The sequence below is a fragment of the Rutidosis leptorrhynchoides genome, chromosome 4, assembly GCF_046630445.1.
Source record: "Rutidosis leptorrhynchoides isolate AG116_Rl617_1_P2 chromosome 4, CSIRO_AGI_Rlap_v1, whole genome shotgun sequence".
NCBI lineage: Eukaryota > Viridiplantae > Streptophyta > Magnoliopsida > Asterales > Asteraceae > Rutidosis > Rutidosis leptorrhynchoides.
The window spans coordinates 61,147,276-61,173,713 of NC_092336.1; positions in this window are offsets into that span (position 1 = coordinate 61,147,276).

The window sequence follows — 26,438 nt, forward strand, 5'->3', positions numbered from 1 at the left end:
TATGGTTGGAATAGATTTGTTACCAATTTTCACGTAGCTAAAATGAGAAAAATTATCCAATCTTGTTTTACCCATAACTTCTTCATTTTAAATCTGTTTTGAGTAAATCAAATTCCTATGGTTTCATATTGAACTCTATTTTATGAATCTAAACAGAAAAAGTATAGGTTTATAGTCGGAAAAATAAGTTACAAGTCGTTTTTGTAAAGGTAGTCATTTCAGTCGAAAGAACGACGTCTAGATGACCATTTTAGAAAACATACTTCCACTTTGAGTTTAACCATAATTTTTGGATATAGTTTCATGTTCATAATAAAAATCATTTTCTCAGAATAACAACTTTTAAATCAAAGTTTATCATAGTTTTTAATTAACTAACCCAAAATAGCCCGCGGTGTTACTACGACGGCGTAAATCCGGTTTTACGGTGTTTTTCGTGTTTCCAGGTTTTAAATCATTAAGTTAGCATATCATATAGATATAGAACATGTGTTTAGTTAATTTTAAAAGTCAAGTTAGAAGGATTAACTTTTGTTTGCGAACAAGTTTAGAATTAACTAAACTATGTTATAGTGATTACGAGTTTAAACCTTCGAATAAGATAGTTTTATATATATGAATCGAATGATGTTATGAACATCATTACTACCTCAAGTTTAGTAGGTAAACCTACTAGAAGTAACAAGAAATGATCTAGCTTCAAAGGATCTTGGATGGCTTGAAAGTTCTTGAAGTAGGATCATGACACAAAAACAAGTTCAAGTAAGATTTTTACTCGAATTAAGATAGTTTATAGTTATAGAAATTGAATCAAAGTTTGAATATGAATATTACCTTGAATAAGAAAGATAACCTACTGTATATAACAAAGGTTTCTTGATCTTAGATGATTACTTGGAATGGATTAGAAAGCTTGGAAGTAAATTAGTAAACTTGAAGGGATTTTTGAAGTGTTCTTGAAGTGTTCTTCCTATGATGATTATAGCTTGATTCTTGAAGTGATTTTTGATGAAGATGATGATTAACTACTAGAAAAATACGTTCATAATAGTGTGTGTGTGTTGAGAGAGAATTAGAAAGAGAATTGGAAGTGAAATGGAGTGAATGATGAGTGGTAATTGGTGAGTGAGGTTAAAAGGAGTTCTAGTTAGTTGACTAGCTCATGGTAGAAGTTAAAATTGATTAGTCATACATGACATAATCAAGAGTGGAATCCCATTCTAGTTCCTGTTGGTATATACCCATAGTAAGTACGTTTTGAAGCTGTGTATAATACGGGTAAGAATACGACTAGAATTCTTGATGAAAGAAAAGAATGGGAAAGTAACTGTAACCATTTTCGTTAAGTATGAGTGTTTTGATATATGTCTTGAAGTCTTCCAAAAGTATTTTAATACATCTAAATACACTACATGTATATACATTTTAACTGAGTCGTTAAGTCATCGTTAGTCGTTACATGTAAGTGTTGTTTTGAAACCTTTAAGTTAACGATCTCAATTAATGTTGTTAACCCATTGTTTATTATATCTAATGAGATGTTAAATTATTATATTATCATGATATTATGATATATTAATATATCTTAATATGATATATATACATTTAAATGTCGTTACAACGATAATCGTTACATATATGTCTCGTTTCGAAATCCTTAAGTTAGTAGTCTTGTTTATATGTATATAACTCATTGTTAATATACTTATGGAGATACTTACTTATCATAATCTCATGTTAACCATATGTATATCCATATATATATCGTCATGTCATTTTTACAAGTTTTAACGTTCGTGAATCGCCGGTCAACTTGGGTGGTCAATTGTCTATATGAAACATATTTCAATTAATCAAGTCTTAACAAGTTTGATTGCTTAACATGTTGGAAACATTTAATCATGTAAATATCAATCTCAATTAATATATATAAACATGGAAAAGTTCGGGTCACTACAATTTTCTCTCTCATTTTCAGAGTATCTCGTCACGATTATATGCTATCTCAAATTCTAGATATTATTCATCCGCTCGTCCGAACCGATGATCACCCAGGTGTAATAGAAGAAGTCAACGAGCTTCGCGCTCGGATAGTGGCTTTGAAAAATATGGTGCAAAGGTTACAAGCACCAGCAGCATCACCGGCATCAGCAGTACCACCATCATCAACACCAACAGTACCATTACCACCACCAACAACAACCTCCGCATCCCACACCTCAGCATCACAATCTGTACCTCGAGCATCAACGTCATACGCACCGTAGATACCAAGGAATACTAACAAAAACAAACGATGAAGTATTGACTCATCACTTCCTTGAAGAAATATTCTGCAGAGAATATGTAGTTTCTAAAAGTTTTAGAGATTACTTATTCTAGTTCTAACCGTAAACCAGATGAGTGGACCGAAATGATAGAAGGAAGAGTAGACACCCTGACAAGAATGGTGCGTGATTTACAAGTTAGACTTGTTATACATGCGCCACCGGTAGTACCACCAGCATCACCATCAGTATCACCAACACCAGCAACACCTGTAGCACCACAAGCTACATCAGCTCTATAACCATCAACGGTATCGACACCACAAGCAACAACGAGTATATTATATCAACGAGTTATGAAATATTAACTCATTCCCTCTGAAGAATTTATATGTATATCTTATATATATAAATTTTGGAAACTATAATATATCTTTTCGTACTAAGCTATTACGTATGAAATTTTTGGGGGTAAGTACTACTCGGTTAATTCATATTACTAATATGCTATGATGTACATCCTTCGTTAACGACTTAACCATCGTTAACTACAATCTCTGTTTCAACTCAATGAATTCCATTTCATAATAAACCTAGTGTATTAATCAACTACATGTTTGATTTTACACTTTTATCTTCAATGTAGTTGACACTTTCTAGAAAACATCATTTATATCTTACGAAGTTCATAAGAATTCCACGAGCACCAACATCCTTCACCGAGGAGTATCAATAAGAATAGATAATGAAGTATCGATTACATTAGTGAAATACTCCGCGAAAATTATGTAATCTTTAATGTTTTAGAGATTATTTATCTCTAGTTCCAGCCGAAAATCAAATGAGTTTAATAGTATATTAACTCATTAAATCTGTATTACATCCGAAGAAAATATACATATATATTTTCATAAAGACTGTAGTAAAATTCTTTTGTACAAAATATTACTTGTGAAATTTTTTAACGGGTAGGTAATACCCGAAAAATATATAAGTTCACAATTAATATGTTACACTGTACATTCTTCAATTTTGATTCAAGAATCATTAACTATACTCACTACATTCACAGCGATATACATTCTTCCATAAGAATCATAACAACCATTTTCATACAAATTCGATTACACATTCTGATTTTTGACAAATCAGAATCCGAGTCAAGATTTAACAGAAGATATCACTATTAGATTTTCACATCTTACAAAACCATACTTTGAATTCAAAAATGTGCTAGATCCTTTGACATTATTATTACCGAAAATAACTTTGCAATTCCTTTTCAAAGTAGCCAGTTTTGTCACACCTCCAGCAAATCAACTTCAATTTTTCATTCGAATAAGCCTTATTATAACGATTACCCCTTCATCATTGTTACAGAGGAACCTTTTATATCTCGCCACATTAGCAGTAAAACTTACCAACAACTTCATTGATCTTTGACCTTCCGAAAAAATCATTATACTCATTGAAACTCTATCATGTACTCATCCACATCTTGTAACAATAATTATCATACCAACTACACGGAATTAGCAATCAGTATTTTGAATCTCGCAGTGTTTCTACATCAACAGTTATATGAATACATATAACAATTATCTCTTAGAATTATGATCTTCCATTATGAAATTCTGAAAAGCGCCCAGCCTACGAATCAGTTCTCGAAATTTTAAAAAATGCTGATGAAGCAGCAAAAACTGTAAATGACCTTAACAGCCAAAGTTTGATGATAAAGAATAGTGTGTTGGCAAAGCTCAGAAAAAGAGAAGGTTTGGAACTGGAAAACGGATTGAGCAAACCATGAAGGAGGCTGTGGACAAATCACAAAGACTAAACCTGCCTTCAAAGAATCCAAATGATTTTGTGTCTGCTGAAGTCATTAACGAATACCTTGCTCCTGACTCTAAACCTTTGCAGACAAATATTCTTCATCACCTTTCGATATTAGAAATTATAAGATATCATCGTATCTTTCATTATAAATATCCTCGATATTTCTGAAGATATTTTCATAACTATCCTTATCTGAAATCATTTATCTTCTTCATTATCTGTATTACATCATAAAGGAAACTGTTTAGTTTCTATATTCTGTAAACCTTCGAGTTTAAAATATGAATGTTTTGAAGAAGTGTTGAGAATTGAAGCATGAGTTAGTATAATATAATGACACTTGATCAACGTGATTATATTACAATAAGTCATGCTGAGTTTCTAATGGAACGTGATAAAGGTTCACAGATCATCCTCATCATGAACCATGTTACATAACTCTTTCATTATATTTAACCTCTAAACTATCAAGAAAATATTTTTCTTGATGATTCGGTCTTTTCCGGATATTCTGGTAATTTGACAAATCAAACCGAGCTATTATCTTTCCTTTCTACTTCGTATATTATGATCATTCGAAACTTCATACCTACGAATTCCGGACCATTATTCGCTTAAATTGAAGTCGGGAAGGAAAAACAAAAGCATAGAACTCCTAAATATAAGGGAAAATATAAAGTCTAACAACAACACATAAATTACAAACCGTGTATATCAATACATATTGCAACGTAAAGACACAGGAGAATTAAAAACATTATAACCCCAAGGTAATAGTAGAAGAAAATAACTTCCTCTGGTGGCATATGAAAAAGAAGAATGAAGGATACGATAGCCAGGAAAATATCAAGAATCAAGGCTGGATTTAACATTTTCACAACCCATTGGGAGGTATGAAATGAGGAAGAAGATGTAGGAGTAATGAAAATAATGGAACGGAAGAGGTTGATTTATAGCAAAATATCATACATAGCAATCGAGGCAGATTACCGCAATTAATCAAAGAGGATCATAATTTTCTTGATTACCGGAGAATCAAATCTTTTATAGATTTCAAGGATTATCTTTAGATTCCTTGAAATCCAGAAATCCACCGTGATTACGTCAAAGTTAAATCTTTATCTCAACCTTTTGTGACAGCTTCACTCGTACGCTTCACATAATCGAATCGTTTTATCTATATTAGTCAATAATGATGAAACTCTATTCATCAACTCGTATTCGTCAAGAAAATATTTTTATTGTTAGCCATGACAATCTCTATCAAATTTCGGGACGAAATTTCTTTAACGGGTAGGTACCGTGATGACCCGGAAATTTTCGACCAAATTTAAAACTTAATCTTTATATGATTTTGACAAAATAAGCAAAGTCTGTAATATTGATTCTCAAAATTTTTGAACTAATGTTATATATTCAGTTAACCTTTGACTATTGACCGACTTTTTACGAACATCTATTTGTAAATAGATATATATAAATATACAATAAGTTGGATGTAAGACCCAAATATTTATTGTACATAATGTATTTATGGTGTATGATGCGTGTATGAAGTGTACGTGTTGCTTGCCCGAACGTCGAAGGAAACTGGACGTTGTCCGAAGTTACAAGGTGTGTACGTATCTTTTCAACCCTAAATAAAGTTTGAGTTAATGTTTCAAAGCCTTACCATTGGATAGAATATCTTATTACGTTTCCAATGATATTTGATTCATCGACAACGGAGTTACGGTCGAAAAGTTATGGCCAAAACAAGTTGCTGAAACCTGTTTTGGGCTTGACCACAATTTCCAGTTATTTGGAGCGGCGCTCCACCTTCTGGCACGGCGCGCCGATTGCTGCAGAGGCAATTTTCAGCCTTTTTAAAAGGTTTAAATGAGGGGTACTTTGGTCTTTTCAATTAGGGTCGGTTTGGGGTCATCAAGACTGACATAGAACTCCATTGGAGCTCATTTCTCACCCACACAAACACTCCCATCCTCAAACCCTAGAGAGAGATTGAGTTCTAGTGAGAGAGAACTCCATTTGGAGAAGAAGGAGGTTGTTTCGGGTCAAACCTCAAGCATTAAAGTTGTTCTACTCGTCAACGGCATCATTTTGGCGGTATTGGTAAGTTCTAACTCCGAATTTCATTGTTGATTTTGCTATTCAAAGTTAGGGTTTGAACTTGATTTGTTGATAAACCCATTTAGACTCATGAAGTGGGTTTAGTGATGCTAGTAATCGGGTTTATTGTTAGTGTTGGTGGATTTTGGGTTGGTGAACAAATTGGTTATGTTTAGAACTTGAATTTGGGTTTAATCACTAGGTTTAGTGATTATGGAAGTATTGGAACCCATTTAGGGTTATTTGGTTGACTAATTTTGACTATGGGTCAAAATTAGGGTTTGGGACGGTAATGACCCAATTGTCGATTTAGTAAGGTTTATAAACTTAAAATGGATTAAGTTGAAGTATAAAATCGAGTTAAATATGTTTTGGTGTCAAAACTTGCTAATGGCGTGTTATTGACTTCTTATGGGTCAAATTAGGGTTTAAGTGTCTTTATGGGAAAGATAGGTGTTTAACACCTATGATTGGGTTTAATTGGCGTATTAAGACCATTCTCACTTGTGTTAGTGATTATTGGTTAATTTTGGGCGCGGTTTGTACTTGGAAGTGCATTTGGGTCAAATTTGCACTAAGTGTCAAATTGGGTTGGTTTGTAAATCCAATCTAAGTGTGTTGTTGAATTTGTGATAATGGAATAGGTACTTTCCATTGACGAGTTGCAGATTATTCGGTAGCATTCTTCAAGGCGACAAGGTGAGTGGAATAATTATATGTGTAGGTATATAATGTATCTATTTGTTGTAGCGTGAAATGTGTAGTGTCGAGGTGTTAAGACACCACGTTTCACGTGAAGAGTGTAGCATCGAGGTGTTAAGATGCCACTCGGGTGTAGCATCGAGGTGTTAAGATGCCACCTAGGAGTGTAGTGTCGAGGTGTTAAGACACCACTCCGTAAAAATAATGAGTGATGCATCGAGGTGTTAAGATGCCACTCGGGGTGATGTGCCGAGGTGTTAAGGTGCCACCCTAGGGGTTAGTGGTGCGAGGTGTTAAGTGCCCTAACGGATGTTACGAACACCGATGGCGTTTTCGCGAGCGCCGTTCCCTTGTACTATTGGTTAACCATGGTTATTTGTGTTGTAAGCATATTATATTATTCGAGTTATATTTATATGCGGTTGTTATGCTAGCTTGTGGTATTGGAGATTTATAGCTTGTTATTGTGACGATAAGCTAATTGTGTTTGCTAACATGTTTGCGGTTTGTGTAAGTGTTTGCAAGTAGGTATAATTATATATTTATTCGTATAATTATTGCATTTACTAAGCTTTGCTTACCCTCTCGTTGTTTACTATTTTTATAGGTTCGGTTGTGGACAAGGTTAAGGGCATTACCTTGGACTAGAGATCCCGCTTTATTGTAGGGGACGCTTTTGGATGTGTTGACTTTTAGGAGTTTGACCGAGACGTGGGTAGTTTAATCCCAAACGCCATGCTCATAGTGTAGTTTGGTACTTAAATTTTTTGGTGGTCGAAACTCATAAATTGTATTAAACTTGTATTTTGGGTCGTGTGGGCCCCGCTTGTAAAACATCATTTTTATGTTTGAATCGTGGTAGTTTTACATATTTGAATGTGTGGTTAAAAGCGTTTCGTCTAAAAATGTCGGGAACTAGTCGATCTTTTTCGCATTCCAAACTTTTTGGGACAGACCAATTTGACGCGCCGCACGGCCATATGGCGCGCCGCGCCATTTGCTGAATGAGCAAAAAAAATTTTTGTTTTGTATTTTTACACGGGTTGTTCGTGGTTTGGTTTGGGTTGTTACAAGTGGTATCAGAGCATGATCTAAGGGATTTAGGTGACTTGAGATAGGTGCCTAGACTTAGACTTTTGTGTGTGCTTAATTTGTTGCGGGACTTGTAGGATTACGGGTCGGAACGGGTTATAGTTAGTGCCTCGTTTGTAAGTGGACTAACGTTTATATTAGTAATGCGGATATTATTAATATATTATTGTGTTGTGATAATAATTCTCGCGTGTGATTTGTCGTGTAGAATTTGTTTGTGTTTGTTTATATCATCGAGCGGGGCGGTCGTTGTACTAACAAGTTGATACGGCGTGTATGCGTAATAAGGACTTGCAAACCTTATTACGGGTGCAAATCATGTCTAACAAGTTATGTACGACGAGTGTTTAGCAAGATGGAACGGTGTTGTGCGTATGGTTTACACGCTCGTGATCTAATCGTTTGAATTCCTTAGAATGAAAACGGAAGATGGATGTGGAACGAGTGAGCCTATTCACGAAGGGAAGGATGAGTTAACGTTAAGGATTGTGGCCGAGTTCGAACGCTATATTTCGATTTTCGCCGACAAGGTTAAACAAGTTCTCCAAGAGTCGTTCGAGGGAATAGTGACCGAGATGGTCCGAGACCAAGTGCCTAAGGTAGTGAAGGGAGAGTTAGAAAAGAGGTTTCCTAAACCTCAAGGTGTCGGTGACAAAGGAGCAACTATGGGGATTAAATCTCATGCTCCAAAATTTGCGGATCACTCTTTGGGTAAGAGAAAGTTGGAATCAAGAGGTGCTCCTAGTAAGAGGGCGAGAAGTACGCCCGAAGGTGTTGAAAAAGTGAAGAAGAGGATTAAGAGAGGTTATGGGCCTACGTGCTTTAGGTGTGGAGGACGAGGTCATTTGGAACGGGATTGTACGAGTGTACCTTTAAGCACAATCAAGTGCTTTATTTGCCAAAAGAAGGGACACCGTAAGTCGGAGTGCTCCGAATCGTTTGTCGATCGGGTTAGGAGGTTAGAGCGTGACTATCTGAGGGTCAGTGAAGCGCAAGGGTCCAACGATGATGTTTCGGGTATTTTCGTCTTTGGTACAAATATGCCTTATTATTGTTTATTGTGTGCCGATGGATTCATGTATGTATTAGAGACTTAAACTTAGTTTCGTGGTCTAATTAGTCTCAAGTGAGTGTATGTTTCAAAGGTACCCATAAGAGTGCGGAATTAGTGAACTCGGTGAAGATTCGGTTTGTTAGCGATTTTGATGATAGTGCACCGGGGTAGCTTTTGAGTCGTTGACTCGTGGAAATGTGCCCTGGGGACGAATGCATGGCGGTAATACGTAGTATTAGTATGGGTGGCATTCCTAATGGAAACACCCTATGATGACGTTTGGTTGTCGGGCGAAGGGCGTAAGACTTGGTGCAACCAAACATTCTTTAGTGTTAGGAAATGTTTCTACCAAGCCATAGGTATGTGCATTGGTGTTCGATTATTAGAGCGTTTTGCTTTCGTGTTGAAGTTGTTGAACCATGAGGTTCGACGGGTGGATATAACCCTTGAGATAGAGTGTTTTGGGTCTCGATGTATGTTGGAAATGGAGTCTACGGGACGCAACGTTAGGTGCCTCTTTCATACCTACTAGCGTGGTATTTGACTCCGATGGTGTTGCGGTTACATTGTACTTAGGGTACCGGATAGAAACCCTTAGGTACATGAATGACTAGGTGGAAATTTGACAAACTATAGCAATTGGATTATTGCAAGTGTAAGGTTTGTGTAAATTGTGGTAGACTCTTCGTTCAAAGAGTTTAAGGATAGGTTAAATTCCTTCGTATGCTCAAGGTTGGAGCAAGATTATGGTAACATGCGTATTAAGAGATGCAAGACGGGTGAACCTCGTCTCTCTCATAGGAGTTACGGTAATGCGATTTGGCGCATTAGTTGTTAGGTTAGTGGTCATTCTTTCTGCGAAAGTGAGCATGTGTTTATCGTCGGGATTTATTGTTAAGGACGAATTCGCGAGAATTCAAGGACTATGACCAATGAGGATTTTGGTTGTGTATGTTGATAAGTGGTCATTCCACGGGATGCTATTGTTCGATGATGTGGTTACGAAGCAGAGTTCTAAGTGGGGGAGTTTGTACTCTTGCACGAAGGTGTTCTATTGTAGTGATATTTGGATGATGCTCGTAGGGATTCGAAGCTAGTGTTGAGACCTACATTGGTCGATTGTGGTAAAAGTACGATTTGGAATAAATTGTACTTATGGTTTTTGGATTTAAATTATCACCGAGGTGGTAAGGTGGTAAATCTCATTGGGAGATAAGTTACGTGTTCGACGAGCAAAGTAAGATCCCTCGGTTAAGGGATGTGTATATCGGATTCTCTTCTAGGGAATTATTGTTGTGTCTATGAGTAATATGGGTGGTTCTTGGCGCGATTGTGGTAGCCGTGTGGTTACCTTTGGGAATAGAGTAATGGGACTTTGGGAAAGGTTACGATGCCTCATTATCGTATACCTTGGGTGGTAGTTACACAATAGCCATTTTGTGAACTACAAGGTGATTATGTGGTGTTTATTTGGGGTTATCTCTATATTGACCGCGTTTGACTTAAGATAGGTGACGAGGGATATCCGGAAGGATTAGCTCTTCGTTAACCACTCGTGGTTGTGAGTGATAGCCGATTTTTACTCACACGTTGGTAAATAGTGATGCGATAGCCGTGTTTCGCTCACATATGGTTGGTAGTGTTGCAATAGCCGTTTTTACACACTACGGATATATCACGATAGCCGTTTTTGTACACCATGGGTTTCGTGTGAACTAACCTTCGCGTTGTTGGACTTGAGGACCACTGGTTGTTTTAAGCTCTGATGGTTCGGTCGTAAGGACCATGTTGTGTGATTAGTGATGTAATAGCCGTATTTTGCTCACGTAATTGGGTAGTTGTGTATTAGCTATGTTTGCGCACTACTAAGGGTGTTAGATGGTAAGTGTTATCCGTAAGGATTCGTCTTTACTTGGTCTTCATCGTTTGGGTTGTTGACCTTAGGTCGATATTTGGTTGTTTTTAGCATTGTACTTGGAAAGGGTACACTATAGGGTTGATATCTCGGTATGAGATCGGTTGAGTTTTCCAGATGAATGGGGGATTGAGCAGGTTTTAGTGCTCGGATTTTAGTTTCGATAAAATCGCGGGTGACGATTTTAGTTGTTAAAGGCGATTCATTGGGAAGAATTGCTTAGAAAAGTCGGATTGGGACTTATAATTGAGGACCGTTGAGTAGTTCCGAATTGGTTAAGTGGAGAAGATCACGAGGACGTGATCGAGTTTAAGTGGGGGAGAGTTGTAAGACCCAAATATTTATTGTACATAATGTATTTATGGTGTATGATGCGTGTATGAAGTGTACGTGTTGCTTGCTCGAACATCGAAGGAAACTGGACGTTGTCCGAAGTGACAAGGTGTGTACGTATCTTTTCAACCCCAAATAAAGTTTGAGTTGATGTTTCAAAGCCTTACCATTGGATAGAATATCTTATTACGTTTCCAACGATATTTGATTCATCGAAAACGGAGTTACGGTCGAAAAGTTATGGCCAAAACAAGTTGCTGAAACCTGTTTTGGGCTCGACCACAATTTCCAGTTATTTGGAGCGGCGCTCCACCTTCTGGAGCGGCGCGCCGATTGCTGCAGAGGCAATTTTCAGCCTTTTTAAAAGGTTTAAATGAGGGGTACTGAAATGTCCCGTTCTTATTGATTAAAAACGTTCCATAATAATTGATTTCGTTGCGAGGTTTTGACCTCTATATGAGACGTTTTTCAAAGACTGCATTCATTTTAAAACAAACCATAACCTTTATTTCATCAATAAAGGTTTAAAAAGCTTTACGTAGATTATCAAATAATGATAATCTAAAATATCCTGTTTACACACGACCATTACATAATGGTTTACAATACAAATATGTTACAACAAAATAAGTTTCTTGAATGCAGTTTTTACACAATATCATACAAGCATGGACTCCAAATCTCGTCTTTATTTAAGTATGCGACAGCGGAAGCTCTTAATAATCACCTGAGAATAAACATGCTTAAAACGTCAACAAAAATGTTGGTGAGTTATAGGTTTAACCTATATATATCAAATCATAATAATAGACCACAAGATTTCATATTTCGATACACATCCCATACATAGAGATAAAAATCATTCATATGGTGAACACCTGGTAACCGACATTAACAAGATGCATATATAAGAATATTCCCATCATTCCGGGACACCCTTCGGATATGATATAAATTTCGAAGTATTAAAGCATCCGGTACTTTGGATGGGGTTTGTTAGGCCCAATAGATCTATCTTTAGGATTCGCGTCAATTAGGGTGTCTGTTCCCTAATTCTTAGATTACCAGACTTAATAAAAAGGGGCATATTCGATTTCGATAATTCAACCATAGAATGTAGTTTCACGTACTTGTGTCTATTTTGTAAATCATTTATAAAACCTGCATGTATTCTCATCCCAAAAATATTAGATTTTAAAAGTGGGACTATAACTCACTTTCACAGATTTTTACTTCGTCGGGAAGTAAGACTTGGCCACTGGTTGATTCACGAACCTATAACAATATATACATATATATCAAAGTATGTTCAAAATATATTTACAACACTTTTAATATATTTTAATGTTTTAAGTTTATTAAGTCAGCTGTCCTCGTTAGTAACCTACAACTAGTTGTCCACAGTTAGATGTACAGAAATAAATCGATAAATATTATCTTGAATCAATCCACGACCCAGTGTATACGTATCTCAGTATTGATCACAACTCAAACTATATATATTTTGGAATCAACCTCAACCCTGTATAGCTAACTCCAACATTCACATATAGAGTGTCTATGGTTGTTCCGAAATATATATAGATGTGTCTACATGATAGGTCGAAACATTGTATACGTGTCTATGGTATCTCAAGATTACATAATATACAATACAAGTTGATTAAGTTATGGTTGGAATAGATTTGTTACCAATTTTCACGTAGCTAAAATGAGAAAAATTATCCAATCTTGTTTTATCCATAACTTCTTCATTTTAAATCCGTTTTGAGTGAATCAAATTGCTATGGTTTCATATTTAACTCTATTTTATGAATCTAAACAGAAAAATTATAGGTTTATAGTCGGAAAAATAAGTTACAAGTCGTTTTTGTAAAGGTAGTCATTTCAGTCGAAAGAACGACGTCTAGATGACCATTTTAGAAAACATACTTCCACTTTGAGTTTAACCATAATTTTTGGATATAGTTTCATGTTCATAATAAAAATCATTTTCTCAGAATAACAACTTTTAAATCAAAGTTTATCATAGTTTTTAATTAACTAACCCAAAACAGCCCGCGGTGTTACTACGACGGCGTAAATCCGGTTTTACGGTGTTTTTCGTGTTTCCAGGTTTTAAATAATTAAGTTAGCATATCATATAGATATAGAACATGTGTTTAGTTGATTTTAAAAGTCAAGTTAGAAGGATTAACTTTTGTTTTTATGTAAATAAATCATGAATGATTACTCATATTTTTGTAATTTTATGAGATATTTCATGCTAGTTGCCAAATGATGGTTCCCACATGTGTTAGGTGACTCACATGGGCTGATAAGAGCTAATAATTGGAGTGTATATACCAATAGTACATACATCTAAAAGCTGTGTATTGTACGAGTACGAATACGGGTGCATACGAGTAGAATTGTTGATGAAACTGAACGAGGATGTAATTGTAAGCATTTTTGTTAAGTAGAAGTATTTTGATAAGTGTATTGAAGTCTTTCAAAAGTGTATAAATACATATTAAAACACTACATGTATATACATTTTAACTGAGTCGTTAAGTCATCGTTAGTCGTTACATGTAAGTGTTGTTTTGAAACCTTTAGGTTAACGATCTTGTTAAATGTTGTTAACCCAATGTTTATAATATCAAATGAGAATTTAAATTATTATATTATTATGATATTATCATGTATGAATATCTCTTAATATGATATATATACATTAAATGTCTTTACAACGATAATCGTTACATATATGTCTCGTTTAAAAATCATTAAGTTAGTAGTCTTGTTTTTACATATGTAGTTCATTGTTAATATACTTAATGATATGTTTACTTATCATAGTATCATGTTAACTATATATATATCCATATATATGTCATCATATAGTTTTTACAAGTTTTAACGTTCGTGAATCACCGGTCAACTTGGGTGGTCAATTGTCTATATGAAACATATTTCAATTAATCAAGTCTTAATAAGTTTGATTGCTTAACATGTTGGAAACATTTAATCATGTAAATATCAATCTCAATTAATATATATAAATATGGAAAAGTTCGGGTCACTACAGGTACTTTGGTCCTTTTCAATTAGGGTCGGTTTAGGGTCATCAAGACTGACCTAGAACTCCATTGGAGCTCATTTCTCACCCACACAAACACTCCCATCCTCAAACCCTAGAGAGAGATTGAGTTCTAGTGAGAGAGAACTCCATTTGGAGAAGAAGGAGGTTGTTTCGGGTCAAACCTCAAGCATTAAAGTTGTTCTACTCGTCAACGGCATCATTTTGGCGGTATTGGTAAGTTCTAACTCCTAATTTCTTTGTTGATTTTGCTATTCAAAGTTAGGGTTTGAACTTGATTTGTTGATATACCCATTTAGACTCATGAAGTAGGTTTAGTGATGCTAGTAATCGGGTTTATTGTTAGTGTTGGTGGATTTTGGGTTGGTGAACAAATTGGTTATGTTTAGAACTTGAATTTGGGTTTAATCACTAGGTTTAGTGATTATGGAAGTATTGGAACCCATTTAGGGTTATTTGGTTGACTAATTTTGACTATGGGTCAAAATTAGGGTTTGGTGATGGTTATGACCCAATTGTCGATTTAGTAAGGTTTATAAACTTAAAATGGATTAAGTTGAAGTATAAAACCGAGTTAAATATGTTTTGGTGTCAAAACTTGCTAATGGCGTGTTATTGACTTCTTATGGGTCAAATTAGGGTTTAAGTGTCTTTATGGGAAAGATACGTGTTTAACACCTATGATTGGGTTTAATTGGCGTATTAAGACCATTCTCACTTGTGTTAGTGATTATTGGTTAATTTTGGGCGCGGTTTGTACTTGGAAGTACATTTGGGTCAAATTTGCACTAAGTGTCAAATTGGGTTGGTTTGTAAATCCAATCTAAGTGTGTTGTTGAATTTGTGATAATGGAATAGGTACTTTCCATTGACGAGTTGCAGATTATTTGGTAGCATTCTTCAAGGCGACAAGGTGAGTGGAATAATTATATGTGTAGGTATATAATGTATCTATTTGTTGTAGCGTGAAATGTGTAGTGTCGAGGTGTTAAGACACCACGTTTCACGTGAAGAGTGTAGCATCGAGGTGTTAAGATGCCACTCGGGTGTAGCATCGAGGTGTTAAGATGCCACCTAGGAGTGTAGTGTCGAGGTGTTAAGACACCACTCCGTAAAAATAATGAGTGATGCATCGAGGTGTTAAGATGCCACTCGGGGTGATGTGTCGAGGTGTTAAGGTGCCACCCTAGGGGTTAGTGGTGCGAGGTGTTAAGTGCCCTAACGGATGTTACGAACACCGATGGCATTTTCGCGAGCGCCGTTCCCTTGTACTATTGGTTAACCATGGTTATTTGTGTTGTAAGCATATTATATTATTCGAGTTATATTTATATGCGGTTGTTATGCTAGCTTGTGGTATTGGAGATTTATAGCTTGTTATTGTGACGATAAGCTAATTGTGTTTGCTAGCATGTTTGCGGTTTGTGTAAGTGTTTGCAAGTAGGTATAATTATATATTTATTCGTATAATTATTGCATTCACTAAGCTTTGCTTACCCTCTCGTTGTTTACTATTTTTATAGGTTCGGTTGTGGACAAGGGTAAGGGCATTACCTTGGACTAGAGATCCCGCTTTATTGTAGGGGACGCTTTTGGATGTGTTGACTTTTGGGAGTTTGACCGAGACGTGGGTAGTTTAATCCCAAACGCCATGCTCATAGTGTAGTTTGGTACTTAAACTTTTTGGTGGTCGAAACTCATAAATTGTATTAAACTTGTATTTTGGGTCGTGTGGGCCCCGCTTGTAAAACATCATTTTTATGTTTGAATCGTGGTAGTTTTACATATTTGAATGTGTGGTTAAAAGCGTTTCGTCTAAAAATGTCGGGAACTAGTCGATCTTTTTCGCATTCCAAACTTTTTGGGACAGACCAGTTTGGCGTGCCGCGCGGCCATATGGCGCGCCGCGCCATTTGCTGAACGAGCAAAAATTTTTTTAGTTTTGTATTTTTACACGGGTTGTTCGTGGTTTGGTTTGGGTTGTTACATTGGAATATTAATTATTAAAATTAATTATTAATAACTTGCAATGTGTATTTAAAAACTGATTTATGTATATTAAATAAAGATATATACATATATATAATTTCAAGTTATTTAGTAAACGATAGTAACATTCGTTTATTGATTCAATTGATATTTAGATAAGTTAACTAAAACGTTTAAGATGAACAAGTAAAACACTAATTTGCTACAGTATTTTTGAATTGCTACATTACCCGAAAAACTACAGTGTTTTCGAAAACCACTATTTGCTACAGTAAAAATCATTTTGCTACAGTAAAACACTATTTCAAAATGAAAATGTATGTATATTTTACAAATGTTATAAAATATAATATTAACTTAGATATAAAACGTTTTGATTTAAAATAATATTATTATATATTAAGACGTTAATTTATAGACGCAAATGACCAAAACACTCGAACGTACAAGATACACTTCGGGTAATATAGTTATTGGTAATGTAAGTCTATATATTGACAAAGGTACGAGTCACGAAATGTAGAATGCAATTTATTAAAGCATACGAATTAACGTCCGAAAATCCCGAACCGAGACATAAACCGAGTATCAACGTACGAGTCAACGGACCTAAAATTACAAGTCAACTATGCCCATGAATATAATATAATATATATATATATATATATATATATATATATATATATATATATATATATATATATATATATATATATATATATATATATTATATATATAATAATATGTCGACAAACAAGAAAACAAAACACAAATGAGCTGGCAGACCACCCCATGCGATCGCATGGGAAATGGCCTGGAAAGCCATGCGATCGCATGGCCCCAAAATTCTGTCCAAGTGCTATAAATAGCCACGAATTCGGACGAGTTCAGTACACCTCTTTCATTTTTATTTTTCTTACTTTCTTCTGTAAATATATTTATATTTATATTTATATTATTATTATTATTATTATTATTATTAAGATTATTAAGATTAATATTATTATTATTAATCTTATTAATATCACTAGAAGTGTTATTATTATTATACATAAAATATTACGACGAGGTTATGCCCAAAAGATTTCATAACAAGCTTTTCGAGTGGGATAGAGCTAAGGAAATAATGAGAGGTTATGGGTATTACCTGGGGGTTATGATCATGAGTCAAAGGTCAACCTAGCATTTATCATTTCCGTTGCGTCTACGTACTTTCCTGCAATATTGAATCACAATATTGATACGTGAGCATTCATATTTTACCTTTTATATATTAATAGTGTATCCATGTCTAGTGCTCGAGTATATATGTTTATGCATGCTTGTATGCTAAATTTCGTCGTTAGATAGTTTTATGATGAATCACGAATTTAATACATATACTACTGATATAAGGTATATGATATGTATGTTATTGGAAACCTGGCGAATAATTAATAACTTTTCATTTAGAATTAGCGTGATTTCGATGAACGAATTAAAAGTTATGGTCAACCGAATTATGATTGACGTTGATTGAAATTGCTTTTGAATTTGCAAATTAATATTTAACCAACTTGTTTATAAGATTAATAAATTGAATTTTTGGATACTACTAGTCAAGTAAATAAATTCTTATATAAAACACGTCTCGTTTTGTTAAACAATTGTCAAAGTTGACTTTTTGAGATGAATTTTGTTAACTTTTGCATGTCGGTCTCGAGCATTAGGATTGTGATACACTATGACCTGACCTAACTTGTTAGACATGTATTGACCAACATATGTTCTCTAGGTTGAGATCTACGTTTATTTTGCATTCCGAGTTTCAGTCACATTTCGGTGAATGACTTTATGTGCAGCTAAAGTGAGTTTATAGATCCCTTTTTAATTGCTTTTGCAAATCTATATTTTTGGACTGAGAATACATGCACTTTATTTTAAACGCAATTGATACAAGTACATACTAAATTCTACACCGAGTTTGAACAGAAAATTCCTTAGATTTGGTAACTAGTAACTGCCGGTTATAAGAATTGGTGGGCGCGAGTAGTTGTATATGGATCCATAGGGCTTGACATCCACGTCTATTCCAGGTATAGAAACCCTAGCCTGAACTATAAAACAGACGTATGCTATTTGAGTTTAGTACACGTTGGTTTGCGTGTATTGTACATGTTAGTCGCATGTATGTTAAAACAGGGGTACTTATTATATAGACGTTAAAGTTTAGTTACCAGGGTGCTCAATCTTGTAGAATATTTTGATAAACGTTTCTGGATGAAACAAATGAAATCTTGTGATCCACCTTTATATACAGATTATGCACAACATTAAAACTATGAACTCGCCAACCTTTGTGTTGACACTTTTAAGCATGTTTATTCTCAGGTTCCTATAAGTCTTCCGCTGTTTGCTTATATGTGATACAAGCTATGTGCATGGAGTCATACATGCTTTATTCGAGAAAACGTTGCATTCACAAAATCATCACCATGTATCTTATTTTGACTGCATTATCAACAGATGTAGTATTGTAAACTATTAATTACGGTGATTGTCTATATGTAGAAATCATCAAATGTCAAAAACCTTAGTATTTGATAATCAATTATGATGTGCCTTTACAAAAGAATGCAATGTTTACAAAACGTATCATGTAGAGGTCAGTACCTCACTGTGAAATCAATGAATGATGTATTCGTCCAAATGGATTTGGACGGGTCATCACAGTTGGTATCACGGCGGTTGCTCTAGAAAGAAAGTATTCGGACCACTGTCCAATTATGTTGAATGATGAAGAAACAAAGTTCGGTCCTAAACCTTTCAAATTCTTTGATGCTTGGTTTGATGAAAAAGGAATAGATGACATCGTAAAAAACTCGTGGATTCTTTAAAAACACTATCACTTAACTTTGAAAACACTATCACTTAACTTTGAATTAAAGGCGGAAGATAATCAGCTAAATGAGGTTAAAAGGGAGAATTGGCTTCTTACAAGGAAAAGGTTGATGGATAAAGAAAGAGTGAAAACGAGTATGTTGAAACAAAAGGCACGTGTGAAGTGGATTTTAGAAGGCGATGAGAATTCCAAATATTTTCATTCTATTATCCGAAGAAATAACAACAAAAGCAACATAAGAGGATTGAATGTCAATGGTATTTGGGTAGATGCACCTTAAATCATTAAAGATGAGGTTTTCAAACATTTCAAGCGAATGTTCGAAGAAGGGGATGTTGATAGACCAAGTATGGAAGACCTCAATTATCCTTGTCTCTCCATGGATAATGCTTCTGATCTTGAACTTCCTTTTTCTGAGAATGAAATTAAAAATGCGGTTTTTGAATGTGGAAGCTCTAAGGCACCCGGTCCCGATGGTTTATCATGCGCTTTTATAAAAGATATTGGGAAGAATTAAAGGGAGATCTTACTCGTGCAATTGAATGGTTTTGGGATATGGGGGAGATATCTCGTGGTTGCAATTCATCGTTTGTCACCTTAATCCCAAAAAAAGCTGACCACACTGGGCTTAGTGATTATCGTCCGATTAGTTTGATTGGTAGTTACTATAAAATAATCGTAAAACTTCTCTCTAACCGGTTGAAAAAGGTGATCCCTCACCTTATTGCCTCGGAGTAAAGTACATTTATTAAAGGTAGATTCATCCTAGATGGCGCGTTGATTGTAAATGAAAGTATTGACTACCTAAGAGCTTCCAAGAAAAAAAGCATCTTGTTCAAAGTCGATTTTGAAAAGGCATTTGATTGCCTTAATTGGAGTTTCTTATTCGATGTGATGAAAAGTATGGGATTTGGATGTAAATGGAAGAAGTGGATCCATGCATGTCTAAATTCCGTGGCTATTTCAATCTTGGTAAATGGGTCACCAACAAAGGAGTTTTCATTGGGAAGAGGTATTCGGCAAGGTGACCCGCTTTCACCGTTTCTCTTCATTTTAGCCGCGGAAGGTTTGGGCATTTTAATCAAAGACGCCACCGAAAGGGGATTATATAGAGGGGTTGAGATTGGGAAAGACAAAATATGTCTTTCGCATCTTCAATACGCGGATGACACGATATTTATTGGGGAATGGAGTCATGAAAATGCATCAAACATTCGGAATCTCCTTAAATGTTTCGAATTGGCTTCGGAATTAAAAATTAACTTTCAAAAGAGTTGTTTATATGGGATCGGGGCAAGTGAGGTGGAACTAAACCAATTTGCATCTCGTTTGGAATGTCAAGTGGAGAACTTTCCATTTACTTACCTTGGACTTCCAATTGGCGCAAAAATGAATAAAGTGAGTAGTTGGAACCCGATCATTGATAAGTTCAAATCAAGACTTTCTAATTGGAAAATGCAGACTTTGTCATTTGGAGGAAGATTAGTCCTAATTAAATCGGTCCTTAGTAGCCTTCCATTGTATTACTTCTCGATCTTTCGTGCTCCGACTTGCGTGCTCAAAATCCTTGAGAGTGTGAGAAGAGAGTTCTTTTGGGGCGGGGCGGAGGTTAACTCTAAAATTTCGTGGGTTAAATGGGATAATATGGTTAGTTCTTATGAAAATGGGGGATTAAATTTGGGACTTTTAAAAGTAAAAATCTTTCTTTATTGGGTAAATGGTGGTGGAGGTTCAATACCGAAACCAACTCTCTATAGGCACAAATTATTAGAAGCATTTATGGTCCTCGCGATGGTATGGATTTGGAGGGCGAAGAAATTCGCTCTCTAAGTTCTAGTGTGTGGAAAAATGTCCTTATTGCAGGTACTCACATTCAATAATTGGGGTTCGATTCAAGGGGTCCTTCATCACGAAAGTGAACAAAAGATCGCAGCTGAGTTTTTGGGACACCAAGTGGCTGATGACAAATTGAAGACAAAATTCTCAAGACTTTTTCGCTTAGATTGTGATAAAGGTGCACGAATTGCTGATCGGATCCGCGAGTCAGATTCTGGTATCCTGGTGATAAGTTGCTGGTCGGGACAGCCATCTGGACGCACATTGGGTGAACTCTCTGAGCTACAACAACTCGTATCAGGCTACTGTTTTGAAGAACCGGGTCGCGATACGTGTTCCTGGGCATTATCACATAATGGTATTTTCACTGTACGATCTTTATCTCTTATCCTTGATGATCATTTAATTGCAAATACTTATGTTGAAGAAACCATGCGTAATAACTTGGTTCCAAAAAAGGTCGAAATATTCGTGTGGCGGTTATGTAAAAAAAGACTCCCCGTCAAAACCGAGCTTGATAAAAGAGGTATAGATTTACATAGTGTAAGATGCCCGTTATGTGATGATGATCTAGAAACCGTGGAGCACTCGTTTATTTTTTGTAAATGTGCAATGGATGTTTGGGATAGAGTTTTCGGGTGGTGGGGTCTTGGTACCATGTCCAACCTTAGTATTGCCGAATTAATGAGAGGAAATGGCCTCATCTCCTGCACCATGATCGGGAAGAAAATTTAGCAAGCGGTTGAATGGGTTTGCGCGTACTTAATTTGGAAGAATAGAAATGAGATGGTTTTTCTAGGTAAATGTTGGAGTGCACCGTTAGATTTGAACGAGATTCAAGTTAAGTCTTTTGATTGGGTTTCCAAAAGGATAAAGAAATGGAAACTCGATTGGCTCACGTGGATAAACGATCTGAGGTGTTATTTAAATTTATTGTAACTTTGTGTAGAATCGAGTCATGTACCCTTCATGTATTGTTTTAGCTTTGGGTTTGGTTTGCTACCTTTGCAAACCTTGTATTCCATTTGGGTCATGAGTCATGTATTTGCAAGCCATGTATGTGCTTGCTCCCGTTGTACTTTCCATGTTTAATATAATTTTGCTTTTCAAAATAAAAATAAAAAAATGTATGTTATATCTGGATAATATTATTGATATTGTCATCGATCATCATGGAGTATATTTTGGAGTTATATCTTGTTCATTTATGTTCAGTCTGGAAAAGTTTACATTTATTTTTAATCTACAAATGTTGGATGGATTTTTGTATACAATGTGAAAATGCATGTTTTATGTTATTAATGTAGGTCGAAGCGTATGTGGCGAGGTTGTTGACGAGAGGGGAAACACATGTTATAATTAGTTCTTCATGATTTTTGAATGATATATATTCAACGAAGGGTGTTCAACTACTTTTTTCTTAGGAGAGGCTACATATGAATTCGAAAGAGTCAATAACATATATCCCCTTTCTAAACATCAATATTACATATATACCCAAACAAACACATTAATATCATATATCCATATCCCTAAATATCAAAATTACATATTTCCCCAACTAAACATCAAAATTACATATATATACCCAACTTAAACCTCAAAACTCTCAAATTTATAGCATTTTCTTAATTAATCATAATTAAAACATTTAAATGCCTATATTCAAATTTATTTACCAATATTGTTGTTATTTTTGTTTATTTGCAATTTAATACACACACACACACACACACACACACACACACACACACATATATATGGGTATGATCAATGGGAAAGTAACCAAAAGGGGGAAGTGGTGGGAAGCAAAAAAAAATTCATTTTTTTTTCAGACATCAATATCAGACGAAAATATTAACATTTAAAAAAGAAACTTCGTGATGAATGTTATTATTTATGCAGGAAAATGATCGACAAAAATAACATTCAAGATAATATTAATCGTGAAGAATGTTAACGTTTTTTTTCTTCATGTTTTGTAAAATACCTTTTGTCAAAATTTAGCCCGATTTAGAGTTTAGGGTTTAGGGTTTAGAGTTTTGGGTTTAGTCCCTAAACCCAAAACCCTAAACTCTAAACCGTTCGTGTTAAAACTCAATCTAAATCCTAAATCTAAACCCTAAATCTAAATCTTAAACCCTAAATTTCTAAACCCTAATATTTAAACCCTAATATCTAAACCTTAATATCTAATCATAATATCTAAAACCTCAAAATACGCTCGAAAAACAAGATAATTGTTATATATTAATTCTTCGGGCGTTTTCCCGCCAAAATAAAAACATTTAGCACAAAGTGTCTTTATTAAATATTCATATTTTCATCCAATCTATAATGTTTGTGAACAAAGTTTTTTCAAGAAACGAAAAAAAAATTTTGCTTCCCTCCGCTTCCCCCGATTGGTTACTTCCCCCTTGATCCTACCGATATATATATATATATATATATATATATATATATATATATATATATATATATATATATATATATATATATATATATATATATATATATATATATATATTTATATATATATATTTATATATATATATCAGGGTTTAGGGTTTAGTGTTTTGGGTTTAGATTTCTAAACCCCAAACCCTAAACCCTAAACTCTAAACTGTTCGTGTTAAACGTTAAATCTAAACCCTAAATATATACCCTAAACCATAAAATCTAAATCCTAAACCCTAAATTTAAACCCTAAACCCTAAATCTAAACCCAAAAATGTAGAAAATAAAGAATTAGAAGTTATAAGTATTTATTATGATTAAATTAGAAAATGGATAAATTTGAGAGTTTTGAGGTTTAAGTTGGGTATTTATGTAATTTTATGTTTAGTTGGGGAAATATGTAATTTTGATGTTTAGTTGGGGAAATATGTAATTTTGATGTTTAAGAAGGTTATATATGATATTATCTCAATTCGGAACCTATGGTGCTTGGTTCATTCTTAATAGTAAAAATAAGTTTAAATGACTCAAAAAAGTAACATAAGTTATCTAATTTAAAAGGTAACCATCATTTTGCTAATGCTCGGAAAAAATTACGATTTTTAGTTTTGCACAGAAAAGGACTACGATTTGAAAAAATGTGAAATTGGGGGTAACATTGTCAAATTCATTCACGATAGTTAGTCAAAAATACATGATTATTCCCTAAAATTTCTTAAAAAATTGCACTAATAGTTCTCTTTATCATCTTCATTAACATCTTCACCACACCACCACCACCCGCCTGTTTTGTCATGTAGCGCTGCAAGTAATCTGCTTCATCTTCACAAAGTGGTACGAATGAGCTTGTTCTAGTGTTTTTGACCTCGCCGGAGTTGGTGGCGGTGATGGGTGGTCGACGATGGTTATATTAAAAAACAACTCGAAACTTGATAAAAAAATCACGAAAAGTTGCATATAATTGCGTTATAATAATGACATTTCTCCATTCTTAGATTTTTCAAAAACACAACCAAATTTTTCCAACAGTTTCGTTTTTACACCCCCAAAAATTAGCAAAACACTGTCAATGGACGAATTAATTCCTGATCATTAGATGATTGTGAATGTTTATACGTTTTCATATTTGATTAAAACACTTCGGAATCAAAACCCACTAAAAAGTCAAAGAAAGTCAAACTGGATCTAACATGATGATGATAGGTATTAAGATGTGATAGAAGCATTATCCTTAGATCTTATTTGTTGTATATTTATAAGAATCAATTTTGTCGTAGGTATAGTTTTCTGTCTCCATTTCGTGTTTCAAGTTCTTAGATCGAATCACAATGTAAGAATAGAAAAATTGTTTGAAAATACATTGAACTTTCACCAAAATCCTTTTGTATGCATCCAACTTTTAGATCTCCTATTGTAACCATGTCACCTCATTTTCAAATTTACATCATTAGTCCTTACTGTTTGTCAAATATTGCATCATTTATTTTTTCTAGATAAAGTTATATCATTAGTCCTTCTTCACCTTCAACTTCACCTTTTTCATCTTCTACCCTTTTTCACCTTCTTTCCTTTTCATCCTTTTTTCCAAATTTTTTCCCAGATTATAAATCATTACACCAAAAGTTAAGTCATTCAAAAACATAAAAGAATTTACAAGTCTATTTTCATACACTTAACCTTAATTAAAATAAAAAAATGTAATGACCCGAACTTTTTCATATTTATATATATTAATTGAGATTGATATTTACATGATTAAATGTTTCCAACATGTTAAGCAATCAAACTTGTTAAGACTTGATTAATTGAAATATGTTTCATATAGACAATTGACCACCCAAGTTGACCGGTGATTTACGAACGTTAAAACTTGTAAAAACTATATGATGACATATATATGGATATATATATAGTTAACATGATACTATGATAAGTAAACATATCATTAAGTATATTAACAATGAACTACATATGTAAAAACAAGACTACTAACTTAATGATTTTTAAACGAGACATATATGTAACGATTATCGTTGTAAAGACATTTAATGTATATATATCATATTAAGAGATATTCATATATGATAATATCATGATAATATAATAATTTAAAATCTCATTTGATATTATAAACATTGGGTTAACAACATTTAACAAGATCGTTAACCTAAAGGTTTCAAAACAACACTTACATGTAACGACTAACGATGACTTAACGACTCAGTTAAAATGTATATACATATAGTGTTTTAATATGTATTTATACACTTTTGAAAGACTTCAATACACTTATCAAAATACTTCTACTTAACAAAAATGCTTACAATTACATCCTCGTTCAGTTTCATCAACAATTCTACTCGTATGCACCCGTATTCGTACTCATACAATACACAGCTTTTAGATGTATATACTATTGGTATATACACTCCAATGATCAGCTCTTAGCAGTCCATGTGAGTCACCTAACACATGTGGGAACCATCATTTGGCAACTAGCATGAAATATCTCATAAAATTACAAAAATATGAGTAATCATTCATGACTTATTTACATGAAAACAAAATTACATATCCTTTATATCTAATCCATACACCAACGACCAAAAACACCTACAAACACTTTCATTCTTCAATTTTATTCATCTAATTGATCTCTCTCAAGTTCTATCTTCAAGTTCTAAGTGTTCTTCATATATTCTACAAGTTCTAGTTACATAAAATCAAGAATACTTTCAAGTTTGCTAGCTCACTTCCAATCTTGTAAGGTGATCATCCAACCTCAAGAAATCTTTGTTTCTTACAGTAGGTTATCATTCTAATACAAGGTAATAATCATATTCAAACTTTGGTCCAATTTCTATAACTATAACAATCTTATTTCA